Consider the following 13,683-nt stretch of genomic DNA (forward strand, 5'->3'; position numbering starts at 1 on the left):
ACAAATTCACTCATCATGTGCATTTAGCAGGGCTTGCTTGTAAAGCTGTGGCATTCCTTTACAAGCATCTAGTTAGGAGGATGCAGTTCTGTTTACAGGAAGAAAGCTGTGGGATATAGTCGCCGTGCTCTCTGCAAGCATTTGAGCCCGGCAGTTCAGTCTGTGGTCAGCAGGAAAAAACTGCACGGATGACCTTGGTGAAATTTCAGCAGTAAGCAGAGCATCCTGGTGAAGAAAGGAGCTGAGAAAACCCTGCCTTTGGCTTGTTTTGCTTGTCCTCTGGTTCCTCTCCAGGCAAGTGCTGATGTGTGTGGCCGTGGGGAGAAGAGTGAAGGGCAGAAATCACTGAGCTTACTGCAGCAGGATGAGTGTGATTAGTGTAAATGTGTGTTGCATACGTGTTCTAGCAGTATTGCCTTTTAAACATGTAAACACAAGTCCTGTTCTGCCCTTAGCTAAATAGAAGTGCTAATTAAGTGAATTGCATTTAAGGCTGTTCTATGGCGGGTAGCTGATCTTAAATAATAGGCGTTCAGTTGAAGACTAATATTGCTTGTATTCCATTCGCTAGAAAATATCTCAGATCGTTTTTTAACTCGGCATATAGGTATTTGTAACATTCTGTCAGTGTGTCTGTCACCTATGAAAAGTGTTTTTACATGATTTGGGTTTATTAAGAGAGACAAGAAAGAGGCTGTTCTCTCACTAGTTAAATATTATTGCTTGTTAATCCATATTTTAAAAGTTCAAAGACTGTGCTAGCATATCCCCCTGTGTTCTTTTTGCTGTTGGTAAAGATGTCCTCGTACCAAGCATTCACATTTGCGTGAGAAGTAGAATTCAGTTCAGTCTGTGCATAGATTGTCAGAAAGATTAAAGTGTGCATCGCGCAATTTTTCTTCTTTCAGCACAGGGCCTTTGATGTGCTAATGTTCACTTTCTCTCTTTTCATTCAGAAGTGCTGGTCATTGTTTTGAGCTGCAGAACAGTATCTGCCTCGTATAGGCGGATTCTAATACCCTGCTAGCTAAACCTTGCTCAAGGTAGCAGAATATAAATATGCAGTAATATTGATGGCATTATACGCCAGGATCAGATAACAGTGTGCCTGCACAGATAAATACCAAGGCAAAGCCAAGGCATTCATCGAAAATAATGTTGCAAAAAACCCAAATGTTTAATTGTAAGTAATCCACGTAGGTGGCAGTGTTACTGCTGTTCTACTGAGTCATATAATCCGGTTTTAAAATAAAAAAAGCTTGGTGGTGTCATGTGCACTCTTAAGTCCATTACAATAACTCTCGAAGACAAGACCGTCATGTATTTCCAAAGTTAATTAGCAAGTGAAATTATTTGGACGGGCTAATTGTGTTGCAGTGGGCATTTTCCAGCAAAGAGCTGCAGTTTTGCAGGCTGCTGGCAGGGCCGACTCGCAGCTCACGTAGCAGGGGATGGCTGCAGGTCATGGCACGGGCTTCCTAACAAATCTGCATGGAGAAACAGTGCTCATAGCTACTCTTACCTCTGCCAAAATACTGATTCTTCTTATGTTATTGACTGCTCAGAAATAGTTAGCTGGATGCCCCATGAAGATAAATATGGGAAGTGTGAGTGTGAAATTGTGCGGGAGTGATTTCAGCAGGGCCTGTGCTTGGTGCAAGGCAGAGTAGAGGATGAGAGTGTGATAAAAATCTTCCTTATTAGAAATGTGGTGGTTGAGTTTTGAGAGAGTAAACTCAATAGCCACAAAGTGTCCTCTGCAGATGGATTCTGTAGGAAGTGTCACCTCTTGCACCCAGCAGCTTCCGCCTCCGAAGTCAGAACTGTTGTGTTTCTCAAACAGCAGAAAACTGTAGCTTTGAAGAAGATGTGATTATAAAAATAAGCTGCAAATCCAACCGTAAACTACGAAACGTCCAAAAGCATTTCTCGTGCAGTTTCTCTTATTTTAATTAAAATTGAAAATTTAATTAGAAGGTGCTAGTTGTTGAAGCTTATGGCTCGGCAGGTATTTAACCGATAAAATGGAGACTTAACAAAAACTGGAGAGCTAAGTTGAGTCAAGAGAAGTCTGACATAAGGCTGCTCTTGAAATACGAAATATTTTCTTGCTGCGCTGTGGCTTTGGCCCTGCATTGCTGGTCCTGTTCTCCTTCCCCACTTACTGCACCAGCTTTGATGCTTCATTAACAATTTATCCTCTGCTCTCCCTCTTTCTCTTTGGGATCCCCATCATCTCCTTTTGTAGCTGAAATGACTCAGCAGTGAGGGACTTCAAAGACGTCAGGAAGTCAACTTGAAGGATGCTGTCTTGAAGAAATAGTGTTAATATTCAGAAAACAATGTGCTTTAATGAAAACTGAGAACAAAAAGAAGATGTGCTGGCTTTTTCCTCAGCCCGTGTCAGTGATGAGGGCTGGGGAACCTGAACACTGCCGAAGGCTTTCCTCTGTATACCCTGAAAAAAGAAAGGAAAAATACTTTTCTCCAAAAGCAGAGATTCAGCTGGGCACCCGTCAGCCTTGCACACTGCTTTGTGTCGCCTCGAGCAAGCTGTGTCCAAAAGGGCTGGCAGGAAGCAGATGGACTCGGCTGCGCTGAGCAGAGCTCGGCTCTTTTGCTGGGGCTGCTGTGTGATTTTGGATGGCCGTGGGGGAATGGCTCTGAAGCGGCACGCTTGTCAGCAGTGCTATCCTGCACGCTGCCAGCTCGCAGAGGGGAGCAGGAGTCACTTCCCACTCCGTATCGTAGCCTCCTCCACAGCAGTACTAGCTCACTCGTTTGCCTTCTCAAATCAGATTAATTTTCCATTTTAACAAAGTGCTGTCATTGTGGGAATAAGCCTCTAATCTCATCGCGGTAGAAATGCACACTCCATAACCCCGGCACCTTGGTGATGGGCAGGAGCACGGAGCCCCTGCCAGTGCCTCGCTGCCTTTACAGCAGAATTGCTGACGTTTTCCCCTATGTGTTTGTGCAATCCCGTTCTGAGTTCCTGGGGAGCTTTGCACTGGGGACGATCGTCCCTCCTCTGTACCCCGTGATGTGCCTCTTCGTACCCCGCACTTGAATTTACAACGTGGTTGTTTCAGTGCTCCGTCACACAGCTCAATCATTAACTCCTTTTTTTTTGCTCCGTAAATGAACGTGATGGTAAGCCACTATGGCAGACTACACTTCCTTAAAACCCATTGGGGGTGGAAATCGTTCTGGAGACGATAGAACACTGTAGGAGAAATTAGCAGCAGTGAAGCTGTCGTATGGGCTTGCCCCTTTGTGAAGGAGTCCCTTATGCTTTCGGTTTTGCTTCCTCCCCCACGCCTCCCACCGCACAAGTGAAAAAGCAGATTTCATAAACATGCACCAGAATTTTAATTTACTCCTTTGGGGAAACCGAGAGACATCCCAGCATGTACCCTGGCTGAGCTATGCACTGAAAGGGGAATCCGTTCTCCCTACTGAGAGGTCACTTCCAGGGAAAAAAAAAGAAAACCCACAACAACGTTGGTTTAAATGCTGCCTTAATCATCTGCTTTTGGGAACCACGTTTTCACGAAACGAGTGTGCCCACGACAAAGCCGGGCGAGCAGAGAGGGGTGGCTGCTGGCTGCTGTACCTGTTGCAGTCTGTACGTTTGAAAGAGTATTTTAATTTAATGGATTTTAAGCAACATTATTCAAAGATCAACAAAAGGCATACTGTGTTATATGAATAAAAGATTTCCTCTGGATCCTTGTTAACCCTACAATGCCTAGCTGATGCAATTGAGGCGCAGCCACCTGGCAGGGAGATTTTGCTGTCAGCTGCCGGGCAGGGCCCCGCACGGCAGGGCCAGGTGCTGCTCAGTGCCTGCCCCACAGCGCTGGGCATAGGGCTGGCACTGCTGCAGGGATGGGGGTACGTGTGCACAAAGCCCCGTGCCCGTGGGTCCCTCATTCCATCCCCAGCACTGCTCCGCTTGGGACATCTGTAGTGACTGTGAATAGCCCAGATTATAATGGTTACACATACTTTTTTTTTTTTCCCCCCTTTTTCCCCCTAATTTAAAGCTAGGACATCCCTACTGATTTGATGCGCTCTTCCTTGATACCATCTAAAGCAATTTCCCAGCCTGTATCACTGCAGCAACAAGTCTGTTTAGTGTAGAGCATCTCGCAAATGGTGTTGCTGGTAATGGATGTGATAATAAGCCCCACAGTTACCTATCCCTGTTTGTAATGAATGTAAATTATCAAGTATAATAGACCTGAAACTGAGCTATTTAGTGTTAGTCCCAGAAATAATGAAAAGATCTGTAATAAACTGGAAGGGGCAAAATTATTTTGTGTAATTACAGTCAAAAGCTGTCTTGCAGCATGCCTATTATTTGACATGAATCCTATAGATAACAACAGCATCGTGACTTGTTGGTGTGTGTGTACCATTTCAGTAACATCTGTAGCATCTTGCTTAGAAATGTGAAATGCAGACTTTTACCAGCAGATCTGTAGTTGAATATATAACCTCAGCTGACGGATGAGACTGCAATTGGAAAAAAAAATACCCTGAAGTTTCTGTGTGCAAGTACACAATCAAACACTGACCTTCCCCATTTCACAAACGTTTTCGAGATAATTTTTTCATCACCTTCTCCCACCATCCTGCAGGGTGTGTGTTTACCTAGCAGGTACATCAGTAAGCACTGCAGAGCACTGTGGCAGGAGCGTTACACATTAATCATGCCCTGGTCAGATGGTTGCTTGCAGACTTCCTCTGCCTTTCCATGGCTTGTGCTGGGCTGCGCACCCATGTGCTGCTGCACCCTGTTTTGCTGCGCACAGCTAAGTAAACCAGATTCCTCTCTTCAGTTATTTAAACTATTTTGCAAGTATCCTCCTGCCTTTGCACTACTCATCCTATTTAACCTGTCAGTAATTATCCCTTTTTCAACTTCTGAGCCATCCAGATTTCTGAAGTGAGTGTGCAAGAAAGTATTTCGGTAATTTCTCCAGGCTTCCCTTTATGATTTAGGTGCAATGGTGAGATAAGTGTTGGCTTCTGATTTACAGAAGCAAAGTTATCGTGCAGTTTACTGAATTGTCTTGTAAGCCAGGCAATGGTTTTGAATGATTAATATGGCATCATCTTCCTCTTCCCACCTCTGGTTGTTTCATTTTCAAGGCTGAGAACAACTTGGGGTATTGCTGGGGAGTTCAGATGTTCAGTGGTTTGGAGAACACCGTTACCATGGGAGGCTGTCCAGTGTGCGTTCACTTTGATACTGCTGCGATGGAGCTAGAAAGTACTGAGTGCAGGGCTGTGCTGTGTCCTGTGTGCTTCCTCAGGCTGCAGAGCAGGGTATTGGAGCGTATGTATTTGAATGAGAAGCGTGCATGTGTTCGTATTTGTGTGTGTGTGTTTTCATATATGCAGTGATCAAAAGACAGCAATACATTTTTGAACAAGTAATAGCTGGAAGATTAGGTCCATAGCTGAGTGTCCCCCCACCATCACCTGCTTTGTGCTTGTGGTGTGGGGCTGCCCTGTGGGATGTGCTAGCGCTGGCCACAGAGCGTCCCCAAGCAAGGAGCTTGCCTGTGAGCAGCTCCCCACAAGCAGCAGCATCCCTGCACGCATCCCCTTCCAGGGAGCATCCCTGCAAGCAGCTCCCTGCCAGCAGTAATCGCTGCCGCGCTGCAGCCCGGCGTTTAACGAGAAGGCGCAAGGCTTTCACTTAGCCCTGCCACCACATTTATTTTCTGGTTACGGCTCCAAGTAAACATTCCAGCGTCTGCTGCGCGTGGTTTGCGACCAAATCGCATTATCTGCCTTGTCCAGAGGAAGTTGCAGCCATATAGTAGAGCCATGTGATAAACAGCACTTGTAATTCCTGCCTGCCTGACTCACTTATCTCCATCAAGATTATTAATATTTCCAGCATGTAAGCAGTTTCCAACAGCTGTCAAATATAAACAATAAGCTACCAGAAAACTTGCTTCTGCTTCTCCCCCTGAACTCAGTTCCCCACACAGTGCATTACAGGGTCTGAAGCTAAAGGTACTGAAGTCCAGCATTAACTGGTGGCTTGGGTTTGGATGTTTCGCTGTCAGCTACTGCTGCCAAAAATGTGTGCTTCATCTTAAGAGATTAATTACTAGCTTTACAAAAAGGCAGTGTTACTTGATTAAGAATTTAAGACTACAGAATTCCTAATCGTAAAAAATCCCGATTTAAGTCACTTTTTTTGTTTCTAAAATTCTTCAGTTAGTAGAAGCGTTCTATAAACACACCAATTACATGTTCTTATTTTCCAAGCATTTCCTACTGAGAAAGAGGCAAGAAATCTGCTGCTCTCTGGTTTCTTAACCACAAAGTCATCCTGTATAGCTTCAGAATACGTCCTCACTCTCTCTGTACTGTCCTCTGTAACATTACAATAATCTGACCTGTAAGGTTTTCTCTCTTCTTAAAATATCTGGATGTATCTGTCCTGTTGTGGAAGGCAAGAAGCGTTAGTAGCACAGATGCAAGGTGCTCTGTACTGAGATAGGTGGAAAGCCAGAGCATTCCTGGGCATATTGAGTTTATTTGTGTGGACACAGCATATTTGTTTCTCACTTAGCACGTCCTGGCCCCTCTGTTTCCCTTAGGTCACCCAGGCAAGCAGCGAGGGTCTCGCACTTGGAACAGGCTGAATAATGCCCACATGGCTTGGCCATCTGTAAGTGGTGAATTAATCACAAGCACGGGTGGACAATGTCTTTATGTTGCACGTTCGGGTAAGCTATATTATGCGATAGCGCACACCAGGTTTGACTTTAATTAAATATTTGGTCCACACATGCTGCAAAAAGGAGTGAGTTAGCAATTTTCTGCTTAACCTGACACACACAGTGCAGGCTCTGAGAAAGCACCCGCATTAAGCAGCCGGCAGCAGCATGATAGATACAAGCCCTGCTAGCAGTGTTTTGTGGCTTTCGTTTTTGTAGCTCCAAAACAACGCTGCAGTCTCCGAAACAGTCTCTGAAGTGTCCGGGCACTCAGTCATTCTTTTTTTCCTTTGAAGAAGGAGCATTGCAAACGCCATCCGGTCAATGCAAACAGAGCCAGTTCTTTCTCCACAAAGTTTTGTGAAGGCTTTTAGTGCAGCACAATGTCAGCCTTCAGAAGCCGTCATTTCTGCAGCCACTTGAATGATACCTCTGAAATGATTACGTGTTTGGAAGGACATTGGTTCGTTGGCTTGCATCTGCTGTTATGTTGGTCGGTCTTTATGGCCGTTATTACGGGATGGAGGTTTTCAAAAGTCCTCCCGATTTGCCTGATAAAAGCTGTCAGGAGGTTTGCCATCCCTCCCACAGGGCAGCCTGGGCAGCTCTCAACTGCTCTGAAAACCCCGCGGCTGTTCTTCCCCAGCAAAAGTTACCAGAATGCTGTTTTAGTGGAAAAATACTCATGCTTTCCAGAAAAGACTCCCTTTCCCTGCACCGTGTGTCTGTTATAACACAGATGCTAATAACAACAGAAGGGAGTATTGAACAGACAGATAGTATTGCTGGTATGCTCTTAACGGCGGTAGTCCGAAGATAGTATATTGTGTCTGTGTGTTCAGGCAGCCAATCTGAAGGAGCTGGAAGGCATAAGGAAATGACAAATAATCGAACCTGTGTACCTTTGCTCTTTTCCTGTGATACCCAAAAGTAACAGCTCATTAGCGGAGTAACTGAAATAGGTGTATTTCATTAGTGTTTGAATAAAATTAAGACTGCAGCAAAGCACAGGGGAAGCATTGCTCGGTAACATGTGACCTTTCCTGCAGTTATTTATCCCTTGATGATCACCCAGTTTGTGGAACAAGCCAGATAATTGCAGGACACGAGCATCGGCAGCTGTACATACACTGATAAAGTGGGACAGCCACTGTGTTATAATGATCTCTGTGCAAATCCAAGCTAGGGATTTGTCTTCTGCAGCCACTGGGCAGCTTTCCTTCTAGACCTGTACAGTAAAGCTGCATGGGCAAAGGGAAGGCCTTTCCCAAATAGCAGAGCTGACCAAATGGCTGGGTTCTGCTCCCTGTGAGATTCCTCTGAAGGTTCATCTCCTGAGCAGGTCTCCTGTGCTCTCTGGGCCTCTCACATCCTTAGTATTGCAATCGCCAGCTTATTTCCCCAGTACCATGCCAGAGGAAGTGGCTGGATGATAGCTCACCCAGAGCCCTCAGGAGAGAGAACCTTTGCATCTCCCCACTTGGAGGCAATGGGAAGGTAGATTTCGATCTTTTAGAGTAACTCTTAGAATGGAATAGGGAACTATATATGGGTGCTTCCAGGGGAAACGTATTGAGGAATCATGCCTCACTGATGGGTTGGCCATAAACTTGCGTGATGGAGCTCATCTCAGCCCTTGCAGGATAGGTGTTTTTCAGAGAGAGCACCTTAGTGGTTAAATCTTTGTGTGCTCTGAAGTTAGGCCTTCTGCTGCAGTAACTGATACGGGCAGTTGTGGTATCATTTTAGTCAACTGAACTATTGCAATCAGTTTTACCAGTATGGTGGAGTCTGGAGCACAGCTGCTAAGTGGACTTTGGCTGTGCAGAGAGCTGAGTGTACAATACAAAACTCACCCGGTGTGTTTGGTAGTTCGCCACTGTTTTGTGCATCGCTGCAGGGTTGCCTTTCTTCTGTCTTAAGAATGATCTGAATAAAAGCAGAGCTGATGAAGGAGACAGTATGCATTTCTAGAGCAGGTATCTGTACAAACAGAATACCTGATAGGGCATCATTACAAGTACTCTAGCATAAATGAAGCTTACGATACAGATAAGCATGAGTTTAACTATAGAATTGTATCATATTGGGAAAGCAACCCATTGCTTATTCACTCCTACCATTACATGATTGGTCTATAATGGCAAGATGTATCTGCTCCCAGGGGTTTGCTGTGAAGAAGAGTAGTAGTAAATTAAGATGAAAGCTCGTTTTCCGCCTTATTCATAATAAATGCAAAAGTCTCCCCTGCAGCACTTGCCATGACTAATGTGCCACAGATCACTGACATCCCAGGCCAGTAGCTCACAGCTCAACTTGGGCAGCGCTCTGCCTTCGGCTTCTGCTGCGACATGACTTAATTTCCAAGGAGCTGGTGTCAAGCAATGTGAAACATGGCTTTGGTGTTGGTTAGTTTCACCTTCCTTTGGAAGGTAGGGATCATCTTTGGGGAAACACGTGTCAGCACATTTTGGAAGTGCTGTGGAAGTCTGCTGTGCGACTGAGCAGCTGTAGGTTATTTGTTGTTAGGTGCTGTGGTTGAAGCCCCATCTTCGTCAGTGCTTTGTAAGTCCCCACATCCTCAGGGCTGGCGTGGGGCACGGGGCCAACTCACTCGCAGCTGTTGCTTCAAGTTGGACAGTTCCACAGAGGCAGCCTCTCCTGATGGTCTCCCATGTTACGCTAACAGTTTTAAAAATGCATCACTCTCTAATTAGCTTTAATCTTAGATACTTTGGTTAAAAAAAAAAAAAACCCAACAAAGTAAATCTACAGTTGCTGACAGGTATAATTTAATTGCACCTGTTCAGTGAAAGATATATGTTACTAAAAATCCCCCAAAAGTTTGCAGTTAAATTTATGCAGTGGTGACAGCCAGTAGCCCGTAAGTGACTGAAGCATATTGAGTTTCACACTGCAATTACCCATCACAACACTTTAAAAGCACGGTAGCTCTGTAGTATCCAGAGCTGCGAGGAGGACAATTAGGCATATAAAGGTCATCTTACCACCACATTTGTTAGCTTCAATTTTATGGCCCCTGCGTTGGTAAGTCCCAAACATTTATATTGGTGCTTGTTTTTCAAACTGCTGTCATTGTGGCAGAAAGAAAACACTTTGTGAAACCATATTTGGTTCTCATGGTGCAAATTAAGAGGATATTGAAATAAATGCGACGGTGAGAAATTACTTATCCGTAGTTCTTTGGTACTGGAATCTTAAAAGGACGGACAGTAAAACAGATGCTCTCCCCAGCACTTTCCTCAGCCTTAGAAAACTATTTGCAAAATGGGTTTTCTGAGTGTTGCCTGCACAATACCTCTGTAGCCACCTGTATGAGCACCCGTGAAGCTGGAAGCCCCTGGGGAGGTTTGAGAAATGTGCTTCTTGCATTTAAGAAGACATTCCAAGAATTTCTCTTTCCTTCAAGTCTTCCTGTGTGGTTAGAAGTAGGAATTGACGTGTGGTCATGTATACAGCCTGATGGGCTGCAAAGAGCTGTCTGCTTCTATACTTCCAGCTTCTCCACTGGCCATATGCCCTGAAAGCCCTTCTCGGGGTAGGATTTGCATCACAGATGGGAATTGCAATCAGTTCATGCCAATAGTCGGCATTAACCATCCCTCTGGAGCCAGAGGAACAGTCGTGTCAGCATGTGCTCCTCGTGCAGCCCAGCCGTTGGGTCCTGGTGCGGGATGGGAGCCCTTGGCATTGGCACACCACAAAACAACAAGCTGTGGAGGGTCGCCCGGCAGTTCTCGCTTCGCCCGTTCACAACCCACTAAGCATTCTGGCTTTTGTTTGCATGAAAAGAGTGCTATGTCAACAAAAATACGTGGTTGCTCCCATATATTAGCAAGAACATGAGACCGTTACCAAAATGGTCTTGTTCTCCACAAATAGTGTGGAGGAGGAATCGCTGGCCACTGCTGGCAGTAGTGATCAATACCTGATATTTTTCCTGGAAGTCAGCACAGAGTTTAGGTTAATACACAAGCTTTGCATTTTCAGGATCTATTTGAATAATTACTTTCTGCATTCCTTGTTTCTAAACGCACCTTTATGATATAACACGGCGTGTGTGTGCAGAGGGAGAGATGTCGGACAGGTCTGGACCTCAGGTTGGCTCCATTCATCTACAGAACATAGGCAGCAAGGACCCCGAAGGTTCTTTTGTCACACAGCTTACGTTGTACGGCTGAGCGGTTAAAATAACTGATCTAGTGATAAAATATTTATAAAAACTCAGAATGGTCAAATACTGAGATTTGCTGTATTCTAATTGGAGATAAATTCCTGCTGTCACACATTCAGACGTATTGATGGCCATGTGTGCCTTCTTGTGGCTCTCTGTGTCCTTCAGTGTATGAATATAAATAAATGGACGTGGAGTTTGTTGTGGTAGAAGTAAAACGTAAAATAATGCGATCGTGTAAGAGATGGGTCAAATTGCCATACATATTAAAAGAGGCTGCTTTTGATCAGCTTCTTTGAATGTCTGGTATAACCCCATTTATCTGGAGATCTCAAGGGACACCCAAAACCTTCAGATAAATGGGGGCTTAGTTAATCAGGGAAGCCAGCTGTCCAGCTCCTTCAGCGGTGTAGGGTTCAAGATCATAACCCATCTCTGCAGCCAGGCCATCCCCAGAAATGATTTGCATGCTTCACTTCAGCAGTCTGGCCTTGAGGCTTTTGCAGCACCGCCAGCCAGGCACTTTAGGCTTTCTCTTGGCCCCGCTCGACCCATGGCATAGCAATGAGCTGTGAAGGCTGGGTTGCTGATACATGCAAAGCATTTTTTAGAAAACAGTAGTTTATATGGCACTGTGCAAGAATTGGCTTCATCTGAATAATACGGCTGAGGTTCGTGTTGGGGAGCAGCTTTACATCACATGCTCACCGCAAAGCTGCGACATGAATTTCATGTTAAACAGATCTGGCTTAATCTTTCAGTGCGTTTAAGTAAGTAAAATCAGATCCCCGGTCCTCCAGGGTGAAGGTGCAACAAAAGTACAGTGGCTGCAATCTTAACAGCACTGTGCTAGCAATTACCACGAGGGAGTCAGGCTTGCAGGGTGATGGAGAGGAAGCTTCTTGAGGCTGCCGTTCTAGGGACTGTTTCAGACTGCTGCGGTACAGACAGCCACAAATTGCTGATCTCCAAGCCTTCTTCTCCTCACCCACCTTGTACTGGCATTCTTTGGATGTTCCGTGTTCTCTTGGATTCCCAGAATGCATTCTTTGGAGCTCCAGGGTATCTGACAGCCAACTAACGTCACGGCACTGAAACAGTGAAGTAGCGATTTTCCTTTTAGAGCTTGTTTTTGATGTCCCTAGTGAAAACTCCTGAAGCTAGGTAGAACTAGAGCTGGCTGCTGTCCTGGTCCGGTCACCTGGGGGATGCTGAGCTGCGAGGGATGGTCATGACAAATGGCAGTCCTGTGCTGTGCTGATCCTTGCCAAGCCTGCACGGAGGCTTTGTGTCTCTGGGTGCTGGTGTACCCAGCTCCCAGCGGTGAGTTTGAGTGCTTCTCTTGTTGCCCATCTGAATGGCTACAGCCTTTTTGCGATGGCCCTTTGTTTTTGTAAGTAAGGGCTCTGAGAGACATGCCCCTAGCCTCGCCCAAACCTCATCCCTGGTTTTCTGCACAGTATTCAGGGAAACCGCTACAGAGTCGCGGTGTGCCAGCAGTTGTTTCGCGCATTGTCGGCTTATGTGCTCGATGCGCGAGGCCTTTCATTAGGCAGCGGGACGTCATTAGGCGTAGCGCAAAGAGCCTCCCCGTCCTCCCCGCCCGGCTGGAAGCACGGCCCGCGAGCAGGCCGCAGGGCGCACGGCGGGCCGGGCATTGCGGACGGCGGGGCGGCGGGCTCAGGTGGCCGGCAGCCGTCGGTTTGGCCGGACCCTTTCAGCGATTTGTCACGCCTCGCTCCCTCCCCGCTGCGCCCGCACGTGCCAGCTCCGCGGCGGAGGGGCTGCTGGCCAGACGGCCGTGCCGCCCGCGCGTCCCGCTGACAGCCCGAGCGTGCGCCGCACGGCCCTGGCAACAGCCGAGCGCGCCGCGGAATAAGCATCTTCGTAATGAGAAGTGAATGGCATCCGTCAGTCCCTTTAGAATAGGGCCCAGGCGTGTGCCTCCTCTCCGAGGAAGTTTGGCAGCCTATTCATTAACAAGAGTCATCAGGAGTTCAGCCCATAATAGGGAGGCAGCCCCGAATGCAGGCGGGCTAATGCTTGCGCTATCAGGAATGCGTTCTCCTGGGCTTAGGGGAGAAAAGGGAGCACCGCTAAACAAATAACGCTGTCAGCAGGTGCACGCTCTGAAACGGCATCTATTGATTCTCTTTCTCCGGGCTTCCACGGGAAGTTTGTAAGAAGATTTATCGCATATCTGCCCTTCTCCACTAGCCGCAGAGCCGGCGCTGCCGTTGTTCCTTTTTTTTTTGCCATCGCAGCAGCTCCAGCAACTGGCACGCCATTGCTCCCCCAATGAGGCACAGCACTGCGGCCACCGCCTCCCGTGTTTAAGTGCTCCGGTTTTTTTTTTTTTTAAAGCCATTTCAAAGCATTTTTGTTAACATAATGAAAGTCGCAAATGGCACTTCAGTATTAATTAGTAATGCTTTTCAGTTCTAAATACCCTCACCTGCATTATGTTGTCGCTGGCGTTCCACTGTACGCTCCCGATTTCTAAATTCAAATTGCCCTTTTCTCCCCCGTAGCAGCCCTGCAAACTCGTAATGCGTTTCCACACAACAGAAACACAATGGGGATCCGAAAACTTTTGTTTCAAATGAGGAAATGGAGAATGAGATGTCATACGGGCGCCGACGAGCGCTAATTCATAAAGTCATACGTGGGGCTCTTCAGCCCATTGTAGGTTTGTTTCAGGCGTTATCCCGTTATTGGAAGTGTATGATTCACCTTCTG

General features: G+C 46.3%; 1 protein-coding gene across 6 annotated transcripts in view; it reads left to right on the forward strand.

The window, feature by feature from the left end:
• RALGAPA2 (Ral GTPase activating protein, alpha subunit 2 (catalytic)) overlaps positions 1–13,683 on the forward strand; it is a 116,162-nt gene that overhangs the window by 91,312 nt on the left and 11,167 nt on the right. The window lies entirely within an intron of this gene.

This window comes from Gallus gallus, chromosome 3 (assembly GCF_016699485.2).
Source record: "Gallus gallus isolate bGalGal1 chromosome 3, bGalGal1.mat.broiler.GRCg7b, whole genome shotgun sequence".
NCBI classification, from domain to species: Eukaryota; Metazoa; Chordata; class Aves; order Galliformes; family Phasianidae; genus Gallus; species Gallus gallus.